This window comes from Bidens hawaiensis, unplaced genomic scaffold (assembly GCF_021521415.1).
Source record: "Bidens hawaiensis isolate Kalapana, Puna unplaced genomic scaffold, B.hawaiensis_p1.1 tig00039930_1, whole genome shotgun sequence".
NCBI lineage: Eukaryota > Viridiplantae > Streptophyta > Magnoliopsida > Asterales > Asteraceae > Bidens > Bidens hawaiensis.
Window position 1 is genome coordinate 165,393 of NW_027497018.1, and position 23,945 is coordinate 189,337.

The following is a 23,945-nucleotide window of genomic DNA, read 5'->3' on the forward strand; positions in this document are numbered from 1 at the left end:
ATAAATATAAAATAAAATAAAATAAAATAAAAAAATTGTGGCCGAGTTGACCTTGGAGGCTGAGTAATCCCGAGTACTCTGACTTTTGGCCGAGTTGGACCTTGGCAAGTAAGGGTGGCCGAGTTGGGAAAATGCGGCAAGGTTGATGTCCGAGGACCTTGGAATCGCTGATTCTAAGGCATTGGAACCTGACTTTTACAACACTAGTTATAAATAATCATAACTATTGATATGACTTACGACGGTCTCATCTTTTAAAACATTTTTCCCCACCAGTTTGCGAGTAACAGAATCCTAACGCCATTAGTTGTAGGTTGCCGGAGAAACGTTTTCAGCTGGAAAAATCACATTCTTTTGGGAAAACTCAACATTTTTATCATAAACCTTTTTGTAACCTTAGATCGCACATTTCTAAACTTTTTATATTAATAAACCTAGATATTGAGGTCTCTGGAATCCTAGAACCACCATTGGAGTCAATTAGAGGTGCTTAAGTGGCGGTGGTTAGTTACTGGTGAGTTGGTAGTGGTGACGATCATGTTGAGTTTTCCGATGAAAATGTGAGTTTTTTCGGGCCAAAAATGTTTTTCCGGCGACTTGCAACTAACCATGTTAGGATTTTGTTAGTCTCCGACCGTTGGAAACAAATATGTTAAAAGATGAGACCGTCGTCAGCCATATCATTAGTTAGGACTGTTATTTGCCAATAGTAAATAGTTATAATTGTTTAGAACCAAATTTTCTAAAATTAATCTAAATAAAAAAAGGATTTTGAAATATCTTGCCAAGAGTAGAAACACAAAGCTAAGTCTCTACAAGAATAAAACATCTCTCTTACAAAGAGATGATCTTTGCAAGAATTACAAGATCACACATGGTTATTCAATATACAAAAGTTGTACTACACCCATCAAATGGTTAAAATGCTTGTTGAAAGGGACTTGATTAATTTAGTAACTTTGGATACTCAAGAACAAATTCAAATCTCTGAAAAATGTGTCGCAAAAGTGGACAAGACCAAACATAACATTCACAAACAATCTAAATTAGACTAGGTGATCTAGGTGTACATGGTTGATGGGGAGACCGTGGGATCGACCATGGATGCTTAATTCCTAGTTCGGGTTTTGTGATGTTGTGCCTATAAATAAAAGCCTTTGCAAATCATTTTGCTCTAATATTTCATATGTAGTTACTTAGCATATCTATCTTTTTAATCGTTCATCTTAAATATTCATTTGATGAATATATATCAAAAAACAAGAAGAGCATTAATAAGAAAAGTTTTCACGCCCATGATTCTCGTATTATTGAAGGGGCATCACTAGTTTGGTACTAGGGATTTGTTTGTGAACGTTCATCATTTGTTGATAATTTAAGATGGAAAGCATGATCTTAACATAGTGTTGTTTTATTGTTAGGGGTTGGGAGCACTATCTTGACATAGGGGTTTTGCTGTGAGAGTTTAACACTATCATGATATAGTGTGTTGAAAAACTGATCACTACTTTTATCTAATGAGACGTATTGGTAATCCCTACCATTTAAGGATAGTGAAAAACCTCTCGATCGAATGATTAGGGAAAGGACGAAAACGGAATAGTTAACATTCACTTGAACTCTATAAATCAGTTGTGTCAACTCTGACCCTTGAACCCTTTACTTTCTTGCATGCTTATTACTACTTGAGTTATTTAGCTTTCTTAATCAAGTTTAAAACAAGTAAAAAGGTTTAAAAACATATTCACTCTCTCTAGATTTCTACATTTTTGATAACATGGTTATTAACTTACTTTTTAATATTAATCCTTTAGTTTCCTAACATCACATAAAAACTTGACTTTTACCGACGGAAATTATCCATCAGAATATACGTCAGAAATTTATTAGCGAATTATTAACGAGCACATGAATAATGCTGATACATTTTAGTTGGAATAAATCTTGAATTGACTTGAATGCAAGAAGGTGATCATGATAGTTTGACTTTAAACCCATTAAAAGAGCTTTTCATGGTGTTTAGCACCATATTCATTACCATAAAGAGAAGACAAAGTGTGAACTGATGTATCTACTTCTTCGCAATTGCAACAATATGAATCTTGTCTTGGTAAATTCTTACAACAACAAACATATCTCGTAACTTACATAAGTTTATCTTTTACCTAGTAACATAATTGTAGATCCAATAATAAATAAGACATATTCTCGTAATTTACAGGTTTTTAATTATACTATATTGTAACTTTTGTTTTTGTGTATATATGTCATTCTCTAGTTGCCTATTATTATTTCGTATGTAAAAGATGATACGAAAGATGATAATTAACCAAACAATGAAATATTAGATAACAAAAAAAAAAAAAGAATCTGGTCCATGAAAGTCGTAAAAATGGAGGAGAAACGGCGTAAATTAATATAGACAGTTGTTTCTTTCTTTTATTTTATTTTATTTTCTTTTGAGCTTCTTCATTCAGTCGGCATTACATTATACATTAGTGGTAAGCACGCTGTCACTCATCATTCCTCTTTAACTTAAGCTTCATCATCATCGTATTCATATTCATATTCATATTCATATTCATATTCATATGGTACTTAATTTCATTTCTTATATTATTGCAGGAAGGAATCATTGGATCTAAAAGGCAGCCCCTTTTTCGGTCATCAATTCCACCATTCCTGCTATTAATACTATTACTATAGGTAGTGAAGAAACGTGTATCGACTTACTTGTATTCGATCTACGTTCCTCGGGTATGAGTGTGCTATATCAATGATGGTTTTCCGAGATACGAGTTCTTCCACCTACAAAACAAACAACACCGTGAGCTTACCCCTCAGAAAGGGACAGAGGGGTCCTCTTTGGGGTAACCCTCCGGTGTGAGAATAAGATATTGCAGGAGAAGATAAGAATGTGAAAATGAGTAAAGGATTCAGAATATATTTCTTGCTTGACCCCAACTGTGGAGGTGGTGTGGTATTTATAGTATTAGGGTTTCCAATGATTGGGCTCAGACCCAATTAGGGCCTTTTTGGCCTCCTCCTATTGCTTCGCGCCACGTGTACTTAGGATACCTGGTGCTTTTTCATTGATTATTCTCTGACCAAGGTATTTTACCTGACCCATGTGCCATCACGTGGTGGCACATGGGTTTTGCTGAGTTGTCCACCCTTCATTGGCAGCTGTCAACATCAGCACATTCTTTATTCCTTAAAAGATACCTTCTGGAAGGTTGTCTGATGAGTACAATCATGGTTGTCCTTATCCTGATTTGGATTAGACTATTGTCTCATTTGTTGTGTTATCCTTTATGCGCCTATCCGGGGGATGCGCAAGGTCTTCTCTTTATTCTCACGCGCAGATGTTTCATGCGCAGATGTGATATGCGTGAGCATGTGATATGCGTGAGCATATGTGATATGCGTGAGCATATGTGATATGCGCCACGCGCAGATGTGATATGCGTGAGCATATGTGATGCGTGAGCATATGTGATGCGTGAGCATATGTGATATGCGTGAGCATATGTGATGCGTGAGTATATGTGATATGCGCCACGCGCATAGGTTTTGGCTTTATGTCTTCATGACATCCTGATTTCAAGCCTCTTGTCTATATCTTGTGGGTTGACCCGCCCCGCTCGATGTTAAGGCGGGTGCATACCCCTTCAAGCCCCCCCCAGTCTAATATGTGTCTTGTCTCGCGCGAGCGAGGTAAGATAGATATTAGACTTAATAGTTTGCTCTTTTAACAGGGTTTGTCTTTTTTTTTTCATTTCTCATATGTGCGTTGCGCGAAATTCTATCCCTTTGGTTAAAACGAATCGTCAATGCACGTGGTTGGTTGATGCTGACATGCATCAGAGATGGAGACGTTATGTGTCAGACCTTTCGCGTGCTCGAGGTGCTAAAGTTGCCTTTCACGTCTCCTCATACAGTGTCAGGAACACATGTCGCGCTTATGTTGGTCTACGCCTGCGCGTGGGGGCGCGTGAGCGTAGATCTGATTATTACTTGTTTCTCTTTCTCTCCCCTGGGCCTATAAAACCAAACCTTTTGAACGGTTTTTTCTTCATCTCCAGTCATTTTCAGAGCTTTTGCTTCTTCAATTTACATTCCGATTAAGAGCCATTATCTTTGCTTCCAGATTTCCGTGCTTAAAGTAACCATATTGTTCGATTCGCAATTGTATGTCTGATAACCCAGACATCACAATTTCCCCTAGTAAAGGCCGTGTAAAATCAGTGGTTATGTCTACTTTGAAGAAGACCGGCAAGGGTAAACGGGTTGCCGAGGCCTCGTCGGAGGAGGGAGGGAAGAACAAGACGGTGAAGAGATGGGATGAGATTCCCTGCAAGTTGAAACAATCTGACTTTGATAATCTCGTCGCCTCTCAGGGTTTTCTCCCTGAGTATGGCTGTCTGCTCCCGGCGACCGGGCAAACGGCGGCGGATCCTCCCGCCGGCTATATCTCTTTATACTCTCATTTTTTCACCCACTGTAATCTTCGTCTTCCAATGACGAGGTTTATAGGTGCGCTCCTCCAGTTTTACGGGATTCATATATCTCAGGTTCATCCCTGTGGACTAGTGCGCATGACTCATTTTGAGTTCATGTGCAAAGCTCAGCGCGAGGAGCCCACCCCTCGGCGCTTTCAATATTTTTATAAGCCGAAAATCCAAGATTCTTGGTTCTCATTCACACCGCGCAGTCAGAAGGTTAAGTGTTGCACCGTTTCCTTCAAAAGCCTTCATGACTGGGCTGAAAAATTCTTTTATATCAAGGCTGGTGTGATTCCCATCCGCATGACTATGTGCGTGATTACTTCCGCGCCCGCGGATGATGACGTTCTTAAGAATCGATCTGGCGCGTGGGTTAAGAAGTTATCTGCTGAACCATCCCTCGCCAGGAAAATTTGCGAGGAAGCGTTGGTGGGGGTTGGCATGAGCAGGAGGTGGATTGACAGCGGGACTGAGCCTGTCATCCATGTTGATGGCTCAGGTGGGTTGTTTGTTCATTGCATTAATTTTGCGCGAGTATAATTCGTTTTGCTGATATCACTTGTCTTGTTTTATGCAGAAAGCAAGGAATACATCCACGCCGCCTATGACGAGCATACGGAAGGTGGCTCTGTCGCGCTGAGCGCTGGGGAAGTTGCTTTCCCTGATCGCTTCGATGATATGTTCATCCCTGTCGATTTAGAATTTTGTTTTTACAGCGATGCGCCTGGTAAGCCTTTGTATTTGTGCTTAGGCCCTTAGAGTACCAAATTTGGTTTTAACATTTCTGTTGCGCGTATTGTAGATGCGCTCGCTAATTATGAGTTGGAGCTTGTGGAAGAGGAAGTGGAGGAGGAAGAAGCTGAAGCGCAAAAACTCAAGCGCAAGGCTAAAGGCAAAACTGGCGCAGGGGCCAGTAAAAAACAGAAAAAAGATGATGCCTCTGTTGCCCATAATCTTCCTCCTACTCAGGCGAAGGGACTTGAGAAAACCAAGGGTTTTACTTCCAAGTTTTCCTCGTCTTCTTTGACTCAAGGTGTGGGCAGTCCTCCCGTCCACACGAGGTATGGTGCCGCCACCTCGTCTCTGCGCGCGGCGGACAAGGGAAGGGGTGCTGTGCCTGCTGTTTCGTCTTCTCCAACAGGTATACTTTGTTTATTTTTTGTGGTTTTATGAGCGTGATTCTGATAGTCATTAATGAAGCTTTATTCACTCAAATGTTTGTAGAGCCGGCAACGTTGGTGGCTCAACCTCAGGCGCAGCAAGGTGCCGAGGCTACGCCGAAGGTTGTTTTGAAGTCCCCTGTTTTACCCTCGAAAAGGGGGAAAATGGACTTCATGGCGATGTTTAATTCGCGGACTGCGGTGCGCCAAGGTATTTATTGCGCTTTGATTGTCTGATTTTTTCCTTTAGTTCAAGTCATGAATCATTTCTCCTTGTTGGTTTTTTAATAGGAATTATAGCTGGCACACAAGCTGCTGGTGGCACTGCTAGCGCTGGCGCCGTTAGTTCTGCTCCTGCTCCAACAAGTACTGAATCTCCTCTCATTGGGATCACTAAGGAGCAGGAGACTATTTTACGCGCTGATCTAACAACGTCAAGACCTCCCTCACCTCCTCCTGCGCGCAGCCCTCCTCGTGAGACTATTTTTGATTTTTCCAAGTCGCAGGAGAAGAGACCTGTTATAGAGGATGATGAGGAGGTTAATTTTGAAGATTCCGATGGTGGCCGCGTAAGCCCTATAGCGCCACGAGATTTCGTGGCGCAGCCTTTTTCTCATGGGGCGGGCAGGAGCTCGCCAGCTGGCGCTAACCTTTCTGCCGGTTCTCCGCAGGTATAAGTTTATTTTGCTCCGCTGTGCAGACTTCCAAATTAGTGTTTAGATAACTAAAACCTTTCTTTGCGTTGCTTTGTGTTTGTAGGGAGCCGATCACATATACCGCCCGAGCTGGAATATCACTGAAGAGAGCTCATTCCAATCCATGGGCGTATGTGAAGACTTTTGGGCTCACTCTGTTCCTCCAGCTGAAAGGAGGTTTCAAGAGGACCGCGCTTGCGTGGACTTGCTTAATGACCACCTTTTTGCTGGGTCTGCGTTCTTTGCTGCCTCCCAAGAGCTTCGCAATGATTATATAAAGGTACGTGATGCCCTTGCGGAGGCCAAGCAAAAGGCTAAGATTTCTGCTTGGAATCTTTCTGATGCCCAAGAGAGGGCTGAGAAACTCCAAGCAGAACTTAGCGAGAACCGGGTAAGTGCCAACGCTGCTTTTGTGAAGCGCGGGTTTGAGCTGCAAGCTGCGCGGGAGAAGCTGCAAGCGGCAGAGGCAGACACGGCCAAGTACGCGCGTCGAGCGCGTGACCTGGAGTTGGAAGCAGAGGCGCGTGACCAAACTATTGCGCAGGTTAATACTGACAAATCTTTATTGGAGAGTGAGGTTGCGCGCCTGAAGAAAGAGCTCGATGCTGCGCGAGCGGAAAAGAATGAAGCCTTGGCGGCAGCAGCGTCTGACAAAGAAGAGCTAAAACAAGCCAAGGAAACTGTTGAGTTGTTAAACTCTCAGATCCCTGCTCTTGAGACGTCTGTTTCTTCCCTCGCGCAGGACCGTCAATGGTTGATTTCACAGGGTGTGACTCGTTGCGCTTATGCGATGAAATACTCAGACAAGTTTCAGACCCTTGTGATGGATTGTAATGCGGCGTCGCGCTTGGTGGGTCGAGCTGAAGGGTTTAAGGATGGTTATGAATATGGCATGCTAAAGAAGAATCCATCCGACTACCCCTATCAGCTCGACGTTGTCTGCGCTGACATGGCTGAGGTGGGGGAGAAGTACCTGAATACTCCAATTCCCATCCTTGAGCAGGTATTTTAACCTTAATGAGTTTACTTGACTTATTTTCATAATCTTTTGTATTCATACTGTTCCTTGTGACTTGCAGATAGCCGCGCTTGCTGACCAGCCCGATCTTGGCGCTTTAAAGAAATTACTTGATGAATGTGAAGGGACTGGTGGCAGTGATGATGGCGCGGGCAACGCTACCTCTGCCAGCGGCTCTGGCGTGGCCAAAGGACCTACTCCTGACGCTATCATAATAGAAGACGACTATATTCAAGACGAACAGCTTGATTATGGTAAGTTTGGAGATGACGAGGAGCGGGCTGCGCCAGATGCTGAGGGAGGAAGTAATGATGAGGACGATGAAGAGGCTGATATTGATATAGAGACTTGAAAAGCCCTTTTTGTTTTTTTTTTTTTTTTTTTTTTGTATTTGTAGTTTTTACCTCATCATTTGTAAATTTGTAAACTTCTATGTTTGTGGAATGAAATTTTGTTTTTCCCTTATTCGCATCTTGCGCATTCCCAATTCGTCTCTTTATATTGCATGTTTGTGCTCGTTGAATATAAGGTATGCTTACACATTGAAACTTGGACAAGGCTGTAAGGAAATTATTTTATTTAATCCTTAACAGTTGTCATATTTCAAGTTATTTTGCAATATTCTGAATATGCTGACACGTGCCTTAGCATTTCATTGTTCCTCTTTTGCGCGACGTTATCGTGCATTTATTATAGGGAATTATGAATGAGTTTTTTAGCCTTTACGTGTCAGTATGTGTTACTCTGCTTATATCCATTATAATCCCATGCGCGGCCCCGACCTGAGACCTTAACAACTATGCTTTGGCATGTGCTTTGCCTTAGTTGTGCTTTGGTATTTTTATGGTCCAGCTGCGCAATACGTAGGATGGATGCTATGAGTAATTTGAGCTAAGGCTCATATTATTGGGCTAAGGCCATGAGCTAAGGCTCATATTATTGGGCTAAGGCCCTGATGTTTTAGAGTTAAAACTCGTTAACGCGTTTGAGCTTGAAGCTCGCGCATGTATGTTTTACTTCGTTTTATTTTTAGTTTGATGTCAATACAATGTTGTCATATTGCTCAAAATTAATAAAGGGAAGTGTGAAACATGTATGCAAAAGGTAATAAAACGCATATTAAGAGAAAATAGCGCGTATCATTATTCATAATGGCTTAAAAAGCCTTGATTACAAACTTGACAACTTTTACATGAAACATTTTCTATGTTGTGCTGCGTTCCATGTGCGCGGGATCTTCTTTCCATTTAAATCTTTTAAAGCGTATGCGCCTTTTCCCAATTCTTCCGAGACTTGATAAGGTCCCTCCCAGTTGGGAGACATCTTTCCCGGGGGTATTGCGCGACTAGCTTCATTGTTTCGAAGGACAAAATCATTCTTCTTGAAGTGGCATTCTTTCACGCGCTGATTGTAATATTTTTCTAGTTTTTTCTTGTATTTGGCTTCACTGATGATAGCCGCCTCTCTGCGCCCTTCAAGTAAATTGAGATCCAACCTCCTTTCTTGCTCATTATCCGTCTTACTCATCATGAGCACTCTATAGGATGGGCATCCAATTTCTGCTGGAATCATAGCCTCCGTTCCATAGGTTAGGCTGAACGGGGACTCGCCATTGCTGGTTTTGCTTAATGTCCTGTGCGCCCACAGGACATTAGGTAACTCCTCGACCCATGCATGGGACTCTCCCTCCAACCTTTTCTTCAGCCCATTCAGCAAGCTCTGGTTCTCGCGTTCCACTTAGCCATTCCCTTGAGGGTGGTATACTGAAGTGAAGACCTGGTTGATGCGCAATTCCTTGAGCCAATTGGATATCTTCCTGTCAGTGAATTGTTTGCCATTGTCGCTCACGATTTCCATGGGCAGGCCAAAACGGCATACGATGTGGCTCCAAATAAATTGCTTCATTGCCTCGGCTGTGATTTTTGCCAGTGGCTTGGCTTCAACCAATTTTGTGAAATAGTCTACTGCCACTACCAAAAACTTTACTCGCCCTGGCGCTTGCAGCAAGGGACCCACAATATCGATTGCCCACTTGTGGAAAGGCCATGCAGAGGTCACCGGAATCAAGTTGTTCTTTGGTCGCATGGTATTTGGCGCATACCTCTGACACGCTTTGCATTTTTGGATCTCTTTTAACGTGTCCAAGTACATGCCTGGCTAATAGTAACCTGCGTTCATTGCCTTGGCGACCACCATGCACGGGCCAGCATGTATTCCGCAGATTCCTTCGTGTATCTCTCTGATCACATAGCTTGCTTCCTCAGCGTCTAGGCATTTCATGATTGGTCCAAGATAAGAGCGTCGATATAACGTACCATCGAGCAGTTCGTAGTTCTGCGACTTGTGTCTTATCTTCCTCGCCTGTGCGCGATCGTCTGGTACCTTTACCTCCTTCAAGAATTCCATTACTGGAGTTATCCATGATGAAGGTGTTGTATGAATTACAAGAACAGACTTCGCTCCCACTGACGGGTTGCTCATTACTTCCACCCTGACATCTTTGCCAAAATGATCGAAGCTGGTTGATGCCATTTTGCTTAGCGCGTCGGCGGACTTATTTTCACTGCGCGGAATGTGTATGATTCTGAAAAAGTCAAATTGTTCGGTGAGTTTCTTCGCTTGCTCTAGATACAGAGGCATGGTGTTCTCCTTGGCATCATAAAGGCCATTGACTTGTGCTGCTACCAGGTATGAATCTACATGAGCCTCTAACTTTTTAACTCCGAACTTGTGCGCGATGCGCAAACCAGCCAGCAGGGCTTCATACTCAGCTTCATTGTTGGTGCTCTTGAAATCCAACCTGATTGCGTAGGTATACTCATGATTTTCTGGATCCACCAGTTTGAGGCCTGCGCCGGACCCTTCGTTGTTTGAAGCTCCATCAGTGAATAATCTCCAAACGTTTTCTTCATTATTGGCTTGCGGAGGGTCTACTTCGCGCTGAGCCTCTTCGACTTTTCCTTCAGGGATTTCTGCGATGAAATCAGCTAAGACTTGTCCCTTGATTGCTGGACGAGGCTTATAGGTGATCGTGTGCTCCCCTAATTCCAGCGCCCATTTTGTCAGCCTTCCTGAGAGCGCGGGACGCCGCAAGACTTGCTGGATGTTGTAACCAGTCAGGACTTCAATAGGATGACCATTGAAATATCTGTGAAGCTTGTGATAAAACTAACTTTTCTATGATGGTGTAGCGCGTCTCCGGATCTGTCAGCACCCGACTTACATAATAAATTGGTGTTTGGATTCCCTTGCGATCCACCAACAATACTGCGCCAATGGCGCGTTCTCCTGCTGACAGGTATAACGTTAAAGTTTCACCAGGTAGTGGAGCTGTGAGCGCAGGCAGATTTATCAGACATTCTTTTATCTCACTGAAAGCTTGCTCGGCCTCAGGCGTCCACTTGAATTGGCTTTTCTTTAAGCAATTTCTCAATGTGTTAATGAATGGGGTAGATTTGCTTGCATGGTTTGCTAGGAACCTGTTAATTGATACCAATCTACCATTCAACTTTTGAACTTCCTTCATGGTGGATGGTGAGGGCATGCTGAGGATAGCCTCCACCTTCTCTGGGTTCACCCTGAAACCATCTTTGGTGACTATTACGCCGAGAAATTTCCCTTCTTCCACGCCGAATGTGCATTTGCTCGGGTTGAGCTTCATGTTTACTTCCTTTAGGCGTCGAAGGGTTTCTTCGATGTCTTTGAGCATTTGTTTTTCCTCCCTGCTGTTAATCACCAAATCATCCACGTAGACTTCTAAGTTTTTTCCAATCTGCTCGTTGAAAATTGCATCCATGAGTCTTTGGTAAGTGTCTCTTGCATTCTTCAAACCAAAGGGCATTTTTGTGTAACAGAAAACACCCTTGTTAGTTCTGAAAGCAGTCTTGCCTTCATCCTGCGGTGCCATTTGAATTTGGTGATAGCCCTTATAGGCATCCAGGAAACATTTGAGCTTAAATGGCGCCACAGAGTCCACCTTCGCGTCAATGTTTGGGAGGGGGTAACAATCTTTTGGAGACGCTTTGTTGAGGTCTTTGAAATCAATGCACATTCTCCATGACCCATTGCTCTTCTTTATCATCACAGGATTGGCTACCCATGTTTGGTATCGTATTGGGCGAATGATATTCGCGCGCAGTAGATCTTCTACTTGCTCATTCATGGCCTTTGCCTTCTCGTCTCCCATGACTCTTTTCTTTTGAGCAATTGGCTCTACAGACTTGAATGTGTTGAGAGAGTGCTGCGCCAGGTCTCGCGGAACCCCAGTCATATCAGAATGTTGCCACGCGAAGACTGACGTATACGTTGTGAGCAATCTTTTCATTCTCACCCTTGTGTCATCTGATATCGTAGCTCCGATTGTGATTGTTTGTTCTAGGAATTTTGGGTTGAGAATCCATTCCTTTGGCGCGTTGTTTGCCACTGGAAGCTTCATTCTCCCTTCTCGAGGTATACTTGTTACTGCGCATAAATGATCTCGATACACAAATGTTACTCCTGTTGGTGTTGGGAACCCCAACGCGCCATGCGCTGGTGACGGTATGGCGTTGAATTGGGCAATCGTTCCTCTACCCAAGATCATACTATGGCATGAAGTGGTGGGCAAGACCAGAAAGTTGACAATTTCAGCTCGCTTGTGCTTCTCATCCCCCATAGTTAGTTCGAATTGTATCTGACCTAGGGGGTGAATAATTTCGTTTGAGACTCCTGAGATTGGTGCACTCACAACTTCGAGCCTTGCTTGGTCCTCTGGATCCAACTTCCCGAAACATTGCTCATACATGATGTCTGACTCACTACCGGTGTCCACCAGGACTCTTGACACCTCATAATGAGCGATGTGTGCAGTGATGACTAGAGGACTGCTGATAGACGGGCCTCCTCTGATTCTTGGAATGATTACTTGTTGCTCGCGCCAATCCCCTTGGATTTGCGCGCTTCTCTTCCTCGATCTTTGCCCTTGCCTTCCTCCTTCAGCAACACAGATTCTTTTGAATTTTTTACTGGCTGAGGCTCCGTCTGGTTGTTCGTTCTCTGGTCTTGGGTTTTTTACTAGGTGAACTAACTTGCCTGATTTCACATCTTTTTCGATCGCATCCTTCAAATGGTGGCATGCATCGGTGTTGTGCCATGTGGATTTGTGAAACTCACAATATTTGCCACTGTTTGGTGGTCCCTTATGGAGTAATGGCCTGGGGCTTTTAAACTGGACATTCTCTGTGCTTAACACTTGCGAAGGCGTTTTGATGAGGGGAGTCCATATTCTTGGTAGAGGTCTATTAGGCTCTCTGCTGCCTTCCTTCTTGTCACCCTCTCCGCGATTAAGAATGTCTTTTTGGGGCTGGGGTGAACTTTGTTGCGCTTGCTTTTCTGCGGGAGAATAATTGGTTTGTTGCAACCTGGACCATACGGAGTTTTGTTTGCCCCTCCTTTCATTGTTGCGTGGTGCTTCTGTTTGATGCCCTCTATCTCTTGCTCTGTCTTGGGCAATTTGTTTTTCATTTCGCGCGAAGACTCGCGATGCTTCCATAAGCTTAGCCCTAGTGGCTGGCATGCCTTCTTTGCTCACGAGAGCTCTGCGGAGTTGATCACTGCGCGCACCTTGTATAAAGGCAACGCGCAAGAGTTGTTCAGTGATGCCTCCAATTGCAAGAGATTCCTGATTGAAACGAGTTATGTAGTCCTCAATGGTTTCATCATTCCTGCGCACGCAGTGCATGATGTCATCGGGGTCGCGCGTGTGTCTGCGCTGCTGTACAAAGTGAGCCTGGAACTTTTCCAACAGCTCTTCGAACCCATCGATTTGTCCTGTCGGCAAGCTTTCGAACCAGACACGCGCTGCGCCCGTGAGGCAGCGAGCAAACATGTGACACCATGTTGGCATCGTCCAGCTTTCTAGGTTTCCAGTGTTGTAAAAACCTTGTAAGAAATCATCTGGATCTGTTGTACCATCGTACTTGCCTAAACCACTTGGCATCTTGGTTTTGTGTTGAATGGGAGCCTTCGCAATGCGCTCAGTGAATTTTGAATGTTTTACCAAGATGGCTGGCCTATATGGTGTGGTTACGTCCACTTGCTCTTTCGCTTGTGGGTTGTATGGTGTGTATAGATCCATATCAGCTTTGGCTCCAGGTGCTATGTTCATGTGTGCGCGAAGCTGTGAACCTCCTGCATGAGTATCTCGCGTCTTCCTCATGCTGTGCACCTCTTCCTCATCACTAATATCAGCGTGTTCGGTGTGAACAGAATGACCGTCTTCCGGCGCGCGCGCCTTTTTTGTTGTTCCCTGAATGGTTTGTTTATCAAATGCGAGCCTTTGTGTTAAGTCGGCTAACTTTTTGTGTTTTACCAGCTCATTGTATTTGTCCATTAAACGCCGTTGTTCGTTTATGAGCCATTCTTTAGGGTCATTGGTTTCAATTTCCGGACCCATTGGTCCCTTTTGTTTTGTACCAGTCAGATTTTGGAACGTGAGATCGTCTGGGGGAGTTTCAGTCTGGCTATGAGGTGTTGTGTTGAAGGGATGGTTACTGGTGGTGCGCGCAGTGTCACGCGGCACCCTCAGAACCTGATGTCCCTCATTAACATCCTCAAGCTCATTATCCTCCAGAACTTGATCATTGTTTCGAACACCGGAAACCTTGGTGAAGATTTTCAGAGAGAAAACTGATGAAATAGTGGTTTTGTTGCCGTTGTAACAGGTGATGGCGCCAATGAAGAAACGTGTATCGACTTACTTGTATTCGATCTACGTTCCTCGGGTATGAGTGTGCTATATCACCGATGGTTTTCCGAGATACGAGTTCTTCCACCTACAAAACGAACAGCACCGTGAGCTTACCCCTCAGAAAGGGACAGAGGGGTCCTCTTTGGGGTAACCCTCCGGTGTGAGAATAAGATATTGCAGGAGAAGATAAGAATGTGAAAATGAGTAAAGGATTCAGAATATATTTCTTGCTTGACCCCAACTGTGGAGGTGGTGTGGTATTTATAGTATTAGGGTTTCCAATGATTGGGCTCAGACCCAATTAGGGCCTTTTTGGCCTCCTCCTATTGCTTCGCTCCACGTATACTTAGGATACCTGGTGCTTTTTCATTGATTATTCTCTGACCAAGGTATTTTACCTGACCCATGTGCCATCACGTGGTGGCACATGGGTTTTGTTGAGTTGTCCACCCTTCATTGGCAGCTGTCAACATCAGCACATTCTTTATTCCTTAAAAGATACCTTCTGGAAGGTTGTCTGATGAGTACAATCATGGTTGTCCTTATCCTGATTTGGATTAGACTATTGTCTCATTTGTTGTGTTGTCCTTTATGCACCTATCCCGGGGATGCGCAAGGTCTTCTCTTTATTCTCACGCGCAGATGTTTCATGCGCAGATGTGATATGCGTGAGCATGTGATATGCGTGAGCATATGTGATATGCGCCACGCGCAGATGTGATATGCGTGAGCATATGTGATGCGTGAGCATATGTGATATGCGCCACGCGCATAGGTTTTGGCTTTGTGTCTTCATGACATCCTGATTTCAAGCCTCTTGTCTATATCTTGTGGGTTGACCCGCCCCGCTCGATGTTAAGGCGGGTGCATACCCCTTCAGGTAGGCTGTTAGGTGGCGTATAATTAACCTATCCTAACCTAACCTAATTATGCTTCTTTTTTCCTTTCATTTACTTGCTTAAGCTTCAGTTGTTTTTTTGCTGAATTAATTAGATTTGATAGCCAATTGTCTGTCTGTCTGTCTAATTAGTAGGTTTTATTTATATGTGCCTTTTGAAAATGTTGGTGTGAATTGTGGATTTTGGATGCTAATACGTTCAATTCTGTGTAAGTTTTGGTTTTTACATTGTATTCACTAATTTGCTTCTCATTCAGAAGAAGATATTTCACCTACATTTCTATGTTTTATAATCTCTAATTTTCTTTTTTTCTTCTATCATCATACTGACACACTATGCATTCAATATCGGTTATCGCTCCCCATGTGAAAATCTATATCGCCGGATTTTCCGATATCAGTGTTTTAAGTCGTTCCTACTTGCTACAATTGTTAGTGTTTTGCAAAACGTGAATTTCTTAATAGTAGGAGACTATACTGAATTTATAAGTGTTAAATTGCTATATATATACACTGCATGATATTAAAATTACCGATATCTCAAATATTGGTCCTTGACCAATATCCGGTATTATTCCGCAGTAACTGCATAGAGTGAACATGATGTTCATGCTGCATCCCTCACTAAATGCATGTGCTTGTGATTATGTTGTGAACCTTATATATATATATCTCCATTGACATTTTAATACACTTTTCAGGGAAGTTAAAACAACAGTATGTCTGTTTCTATGAGAGATTTGGATCCAGCTTTCCAAGGAGCTGGACAAAAAGCGTATCCTTTCTCCTTTCATATATCAAGCTGATAATTTAAAATCTATATTTCAGTTATCATGAATATTCTCTCTTGTTTCTTTCTTAAACTATTTATAGAGGAATTGAAGTGTGGCGCATTGAGAATTTTAAGCCAGTGCCTGTTCCACAGTCTTCTTATGGCAAGTTTTTTACAGGGGACTCCTATGTTATTTTGAAGGTTTGTTATATCTTCCTTTTGTATAATTGTTTTTATGTTAAAAAAGCTTTTTTGCACTTGAATACTTAATCTTTTGTATCAACACCTATTGGAGCATTACTGTATATCAATCTATTGTGAAGTGCCCTGACTTAAAAAAGTAATCATCAACATGTTATCTGAGTGGATTTGAGAATCTCACATGACCACTAGAACGGTCTCATCTTTAAGAATTCTCGTGTTATAAGTGATGCCAATAAATACTATTTTTTGTTGTGAGTTAAAGTCTCACAAGAATGTACCGAAATGAAGTAAGCATATAAAAACAGAGGAAGCAATAAACATAAGTGATTATAGTATTGTACTTCATTTTACCAAATTTCAAACATATGTTCTATTTTTTCTCATTTATCATTGTTACTACATCACACATTTTCCTTTCCGTTTTCAGACTGTTGCTTTGAACAGCGGTGCATTACGTCATGACATTCATTATTGGCTAGGTAAAGATACAAGCCAGGTGCGTTTCCAATTGAATAACTTTATACATGAGTTCCACTGGACTAGACCTTGTTCATGTTCGTCCGTTAAGTTAAGCTTTTATCGGATAAGAAAATGGTTCACGAACAGCTAACGAAGGAAATTTCTTGTTCGTGTTTGTTCATTAAGGAAATAAACTTGGTTGTGAATGGTTCATGAACACAAACAATGTTTTATTTGATTTAGCTAACCAAGAATGGTCAGGGACAATGGTTTGATCCGGCTACCAAGTTTGTATTGTTTTTTTTTAACATTCATATTCATATGTTAGTTTTGCATATAAATATTCACTTAATACTCATATATATTTTTGTTTTATAGTTACTAATTACTAATTCTGCTTAAATCTATATGATAAGAGATTAGAAAAGTCTTTAAAAAGTCTTAAAAACCATTAATGAACAAACATAAACAACGAGCGTTAATGAACATTAACAGACGTAAACGAACACATTATAGAATGTTCAGGGACAAAGTTGAAGGAACATAGCCTCTGTCTGTGTTCATTCATTTAGTTATTCAAACGAAATTCCTTGTGCATGTTTGTTCATTTATAAAACGAATGGACATAAATGAACTTCCTGCCAAATAGTTCACGAACAGTTCACCGAGTGTTCGGTTCGTTTACAGCCGTAAGTTCCAGAATGCCATAATGTTTTAACTTGATTAAATTTAGTTACAGGATGAAGCTGGAGCAGCAGCACTGAAGACAGTTGAACTTGATGCAGCTCTTGGAGGACGTGCAGTTCAATATCGTGAAGTACAAGGACATGAAACTGAGAGATTCTTATCTTACTTTAAACCATGCATCATACCTAAAGAAGGTGGGACCTCATCTGGTTTCAAACATGTTGAATCTTAGGAGTATAAGATCCGCATGTTTACTTGTCAAGGAAAACATGTAGTTCATGTAAAACAGGCAAGTTTGTATTCTTAATTATCAATCATTACAAATTGTCGGTTTAGAATTTTCAGCATTATAATTTTAGTTTATTGGGATTCGGGTTTAGGTTCCTTTTGCTCGATCCGCACTCAATCATGATGATATCTTTATCTTGGATACTGCCAATAAGATATTCCAGTTTAATAGTTCCAATTCATGCATTCAAGAAAGGGCCAAAGCACTAGAGGTTGTGCAACATATTAAAGATACTTATCATGATGGGAAGTGTGACATAGCTACTGTTGGTAAGTGGATATTATGTTGGCACTTAAAATAGTTAAGATCTGAATGATCTTTGCAATTGAAGTTTTACTTATGGTTTTTGTTATGGATAGAGGATGGAAAATTGATGTCTGATGCTGAAACCGGTGAGTTTTGGGGTTTCTTTGGTGGCTTTGCTCCACTTCCAAGGAAAACAGCAACGGATGATGTCAAGCATGCTGATGCTCTTCCAACTCAACTATTCTGGTAATTTGCTCATATATGCTTCAGTAGTTTTGCAACATATAGTATTTAGTGTTCACATTCTTTGAGTAAAGCTATGAACAGTAAATACAATATAGATTTTAAAATGGAATGCATAATGGTTTCACATACGTTTGTTATATTGAAGTGTCGAGAAGGGACAGACAGAACCTGTTTCTTCTGATTCCTTAACAAAGAACCTGCTGGATACAAATAAGTGCTATCTTTTGGATTGCGGGGCTGAAATATACGTATGGATGGGGAGAAATACATCTCTCGATGAAAGAAAAACTGCAAGTGGAGCTGCAGAAGTATAGCATAATTCTTTTTTCTTTTAACACTTCCTACATTGATATACATAATAATATAATATTCACCTATCATTGTTTACCTCAATTTGTAGGAATACCTGCGAAGCCAGGACAGACTAAAGTCTCATATCATCCGACTGATTGAAAATTTTGAAACTGTAACTTTCCGGTCAAAGTTTGACTCTTGGCCTCAATCTGCTGAGGTGGCAGTCTCTGAGGATGGTAGAGGCAAGGTGGCTGGTTAGTGATTACACATTTTACAATTTTTATTTACATAGTATTTAATGGAAAGTTAAATGATTATCACTTCCCTCATTGGTCGGTTGTTTTAGCACTTTTAAAGCGCCAAGGTGTCAATGTGAAGGGTCTACTTAAAGCTGCTCCAGTAAAGGAGGAACCTCAACCATATATTGATTGCACTGGAAACTTACAGGTAATCTTGTAGTAGGTATAGGTCTGTAAACGAATCGAACATTCAGTGAACTGTTCATTAACCATTTGGCAGGATGTTTGTTTATTTAATAAACGAACCAACATGAACAAAACTTTTTGTTCATTTAGTTAAACGAACGAACATGAACACATGTCTCGTTCTATCATTTATGTTCATGAACGTTTGTTTACGTTAATTTATACGCGTGAACATTCGTTTGTTTGAATTTATAATGAATGTTCAATATCGTTAGTTAATATATTCATTCAAACGTTTTTGGCCATTACAAGTTTGTTTACTTGTAATAACTTTTTAGACCCAACATTTTGTTCTTCACGTTACTTTTAACTGGTTTTAGCCCGGTTATGTTGTTCATCTATGTCCAGTTATGTTTTTTTGTTTACATTTGTGAACCGTTTATACTATTAACGGACATAAACGAACACAAACATGCTTTTTTTAATGAACAAACACAAACAAGAGAAGAAAACCCCGTTCATTTAATTGTTCGCGTTCGATCATTTGTTCGGTTAATGTTAAACGAACACGAACATCCTCTGTTCTTGTTCTTTGGATTCGTTAACAAGCTTAAATATGTGATCTAACTATTGTTTTTATCTCAGAAAAGAACAATAATATGCATAACGAATCCGTTTTATTGCAGGTTTGGCGTGTAAATGGTCAAGAGACGACTCTTCTTCCCGTTTCTGACCAGTCAAAGTTTTACAGTGGAGAATGTTATATCTTCCAGTATAATTACTCCGGAGAAGATCAAGAAGAATGCCTTATTGGGACATGGTTTGGAAAGCAAAGTGTTGAGGTACTACTCCCATTATCTGATTCTATATATATAACAGAATTAGATTCATATAATAGTTATACCTACATTGAGTTGCAGGTAGAGCGGAATTCAGCTACGTCACATGCAAACAAAATGGTTGAGTCACTCAAATTTATGGCTTCTCAGGTTGTTTACTTTAATAATGATTTTAGTTATTTAGTAGTATTACGTGTCTGTTATTAACTTCACCATGTATTTGAACTGATGAATTGGTTTCATGGGTTTTAGCTGCAAGTTTATGATGGAAGTGAACCCATCCAATTCTTTGCAATCTTTCAGAGCTTTCTGGTTCTTAAGGTGTGTTTCAACTCACATGCTATAATAAACAAAAACAAAAAAAATGAAGTCTATATAAATTTTCAGGGTGGTCATAGTGATGGATACAAGACTTTTATATCAGAGAAGGATCTTCTTGATGACACTTACAAAGAAGACGGGATTGCATTATTTCGAGTTCAAGGCTCCGGACGTGATAACATGCAAGCAATCCAAGTCGAACCCGTAAGTTTTTTTTGATTATTCGTTATGAAGTTTACTTTATACACCTGCAGATTTTTAGTTAACTTTTAATTGGCTAGGTGGCATCATCTTTGAACTCCTCCTACTGCTACATACTACACAATGGTTCTTCAGTCTTTTCATGGATTGGGAATCTTAGAACTCCTGAAATAGAGGAACTTGTTGAGAGGCAACTGGATGTGATAAAGGTTTGAACTTTTCTCCTTAGTGATGCTTTTTTGTTTGACCAGGTCAAAATTTGCTATTATTTACATGTTATGCACCATACTTGCAGCCAAATATGCAGTCCAAGTTACAAAAAGAGGGTTCAGAATCTGAACAATTTTGGGAAATTTTAGGCGGAAAATCTGAATACCCGAGTCAAAAGATTGCAAGAGTTGCTGAGAGTGATCCCCATTTGTTCTCATGCACATTTTTAAAAGGTAAAAGCAACTAACTTTTGCCAATTTCAAGCCGAATCCTTTACTTGCAAGAAACATACTGATTTGTTTTTCTCTTTCGCTTCTTGTTGCTGGCGTTGTTCAGGAGATCTGAAGGTGTGTATCACCTAATCTTTTTCCCTTCATTTTTCTTTTTCCTCTTTTGATCATATTTCATTTTTTCTTTTTAACTTTTTATGTAGGTCACTGAGATTTACAACTTTAGCCAAGACGATTTGATGACTGAAGATATATTTATTCTTGATTGTCACTCAAGCATCTTTGTTTGGGTAGGTCAACAGGTTGACCAGAAACTGAAAACACAAGCATTAGTTATTGGCGAGGTATATGCTTGTGCCTTTACTTTACATCCATTATTTCATTTTTCTCTATGTAATAATATGCTTGCATTTTTAACAGAAATTCCTGAAACACGACTTTCTTCTCGAGAAATTATCTTTTCAAACTCCAATATATATCATATCAGAAGGAAGCGAGCCAGAGTTCTTCACACATTTCTTCACATGGGATTCAGCCAAATCTGCAGTAAGTAATCAACTTAAAGTTATAAGGCTAAATATATAATTTAATAATTTATTATAGTTTTGATATGTTAATATGTTATATGGTTGCAGATGCATGGAAACTCGTTTCAAAGGAAACTATCTATACTAAAAAACGGAGGTCGTCCAACTTTGAGTAACGTAAGTCACGTTTTCTGTAACATTTTCTTTCTCTAGCATCATCATCATCATCATCGTACTCAGTATATCCCGCCAATAGCAAAGCTATGGTAGGGTCTGAGGAGGGTAAGATGTAGACAACCTTACCTCTACCCCATGGGGATAGAGAGGCTGCTTCCGGTGAGACCCCCGGCTCGATAGTAGTTTTGCATCAAGCCTTGGACATAAGGCACATAACACTCAATCATCGGGACACCGGCTGATCGGTGCATGTACACTTGTCTTTCGGCTATCAACGCCACCACATGATGCCTGATTAACCTTCCGCCACTTTTAACGTTATTTTCACGAGATTAGTAAAATAACGTCAAAATTAGTGCAATTTCACTTTTGCCCACCCGTGGGTTCACACATATATACATTATATGCGCGCACCGCAAGCAGGGCGTGAATACATTATATGGGTTCACACATATATACATTATATGCGTGCAATTTCTTTCTCTAGCATGCAGTCTAATAAAACACTTGTTACATTATTAGAAACCAAAAAGGCGAACACCGGTAGCACATGTAGGAAGGTCAGTTACAACCGAAAAACCGCAGCGCCCAAGAAGTGTGTCGTTTAGCCCCGAAAGGGTTCGTGTTAGAGGCAGATCACCGGCCTTTAATGCTCTTGCTTCCGCATTTGAGAATCCGAGTGCAAGGAATCTTTCAACACCCCTGCCTCAAGTCGGGAAGCCTTTTCCAAAATCTGATTCCTCAAATGGTGCTTCACGGTCCACTGCTATTTCATCATTAACCACCACTTTTGAACAACCTCCACGAGAACCCCTCATGCCCCGATCCATCAAACGTAAGATTTTTGTGTTATTATTTTTAGTTTTAGGTGTGCTTTTGTTTGAAGTTGTAATAATCAAAAGTAGTTATTCTTTATCCGAAAATTAAAAACCAATTATAATACTCCCGCCCCATTAAAAGTGTCATGGTTTGAAAAAAACAAAGTTAAAGGTGAATTGAATGATTACTTTTTTTTGGTTACTAAATGACAATAATGCCCTTGGAAATTGGGTCTATCAATAGTATTTATTAATATTAGTTGTGTGTTTTAAGGGTAAACTTGGAAATTGGCTAATAAAATTTAAAAGTGGACATTTGTAATGGGACAAACAAAAAATGAAATATGGACACTTTTAACGGGACGGAGGGAGTATGTAATTAGTTTCAAAACTCAAGTCCAAACACCAAATTACTACGGGTGTGCATGGGTCGGTTTTGGGCTCAAAGCCTCAAACTGAACCAAAAACCAAACTTTTGGTTTTTGAGTTTTTGAAAACCGTTTAGTTTTGGTTTATCCATCTAGGCTTGAAATTTTGGGGCCGAAAAAAATTGCCCAAAATAATGAATTTTGGCCTACATGTTTTTTGTTAATTAATTTAATTGGTTATTACACATTTTGGCCTAAAATATATGGGTTACGCTATTACATTCTAGTAAGTTACTTATAACATATAAATATAAAAATTAAAATCCTTAAATACGGTTCAGGTCGCTTTTTTCGATTTAAATTACGTGCAAAACGGGAACTAAACTGAAATTTCGATTTTTATAAAATAATATTGCCAAAATGTCTGTTATTGTTTGGGTTCGGTTATTTCGGTTGGCTTTTTACTACTGAAACTTGTTACTATCTTGACATGTATACAGCTCGGCCCAAATCTCCACCAAAGTCCGAGTCAAACTCCATGGAAAACACATTGATCAGTAAAATAGAAACCTTGACAATACAAGATGTTAAAGAAAATGAAGTTGAAGATGAGGAAGGGCTCACTTTGTACCCGTATGAACGCCTTACAACAGTATCCACCGACCCTGCTGCAGATATTGATGTAACCAAACGAGAGGTAATGTTTTTGGAAGCTTTGTATTAAATAAAATATATAGTTTTTATTATTAATTTAATTAAAAATTTTGTGCAGACATTTTGTCTTCGGCTGAGTTCAGAGAGAAATTTGGAATGACCAAAGAAGCCTTCTACAAGCTGCCAAAATGGAAGCAAAATAAACTGAAAATGGCACTTAAGTTGTTCTGAGTTCTATGCTGCCTGAATTGCAAATTTTTATGTTTTTTATTACAAATTTGTGTATTCTATGGTATGTTTTTTTTAAGTGTCAGTTGCATGGTCAGTTTTCGGTTGTGAGTTTGCATTTTTGGTTTTCTTCTTTCAATTATTTGATTATTTTGATTATAATTGAGTTATAGGGTTTGCAGAAGCCGACCTATTTTAGATTGTATTTATTCCGATGATAGAGGCGTGTACAGGACAAACAAATGTCAACACCTGTCTAAGTTAATAGTAAATGGTGTGATTTTTACTTTATATGCATAATTTTGGTATTATTTTATCTTTTTAATTGGAATGATGGTATTTTTTTTCTGTTGTATTTGTCACCATCAACAATTACAAGTACCTAATATCGCGGTACTTGTTGACCTAGAATTTAACGACACGCAACCCGTGTGTTGGAACAGTGTCAATGGTAAACTATCCGTCAAACACGGACCGTGAGTGTAGGATAATTTTACCCGAACTTGTTAAATGCTGGGTGGTGTGAAATAAAGGTGAAGTGATGCTGTTGAGTGATTCCCTTACAAACTCAATTGTCTTTGTATGGGTATTTTCTTACTTCAACATCAAGAGGAAGATGGCCCATCAGCAACTTTTAGAAATTGTTTCACTCATATGGTTTTTATTTTCCAGGATTATTTGTTTGGATGGAATAAGAATATAAAATGATCAAATACTTTACATATATCAAGGGTGATAAATGCATCG

At 40.4% G+C, this 23,945-nt stretch overlaps 1 pseudogene across 1 annotated transcript; it reads left to right on the forward strand.

Annotated features, from left to right (window-relative positions):
• Nucleotides 1-2,624: 2,624 nt before the first annotated feature.
• On the forward strand, nt 2,625-23,470 carry LOC143591572 (villin-4-like; annotated as a pseudogene). Its single transcript, XR_013145710.1, has 23 exons — nt 2,625-2,719; nt 15,710-15,778; nt 15,877-15,976; nt 16,407-16,475; nt 17,178-17,414; nt 17,506-17,683; nt 17,774-17,906; nt 18,052-18,214; nt 18,307-18,454; nt 18,547-18,647; nt 19,312-19,467; nt 19,546-19,614; nt 19,717-19,785; nt 19,852-19,989; nt 20,067-20,195; nt 20,282-20,429; nt 20,533-20,543; nt 20,630-20,770; nt 20,847-20,972; nt 21,062-21,130; nt 21,653-21,965; nt 22,817-23,016; nt 23,091-23,470. The product of XR_013145710.1 is annotated as a villin-4-like (transcript).
• The last annotated feature ends 475 nt before the right edge of the window (nt 23,471-23,945 follow it).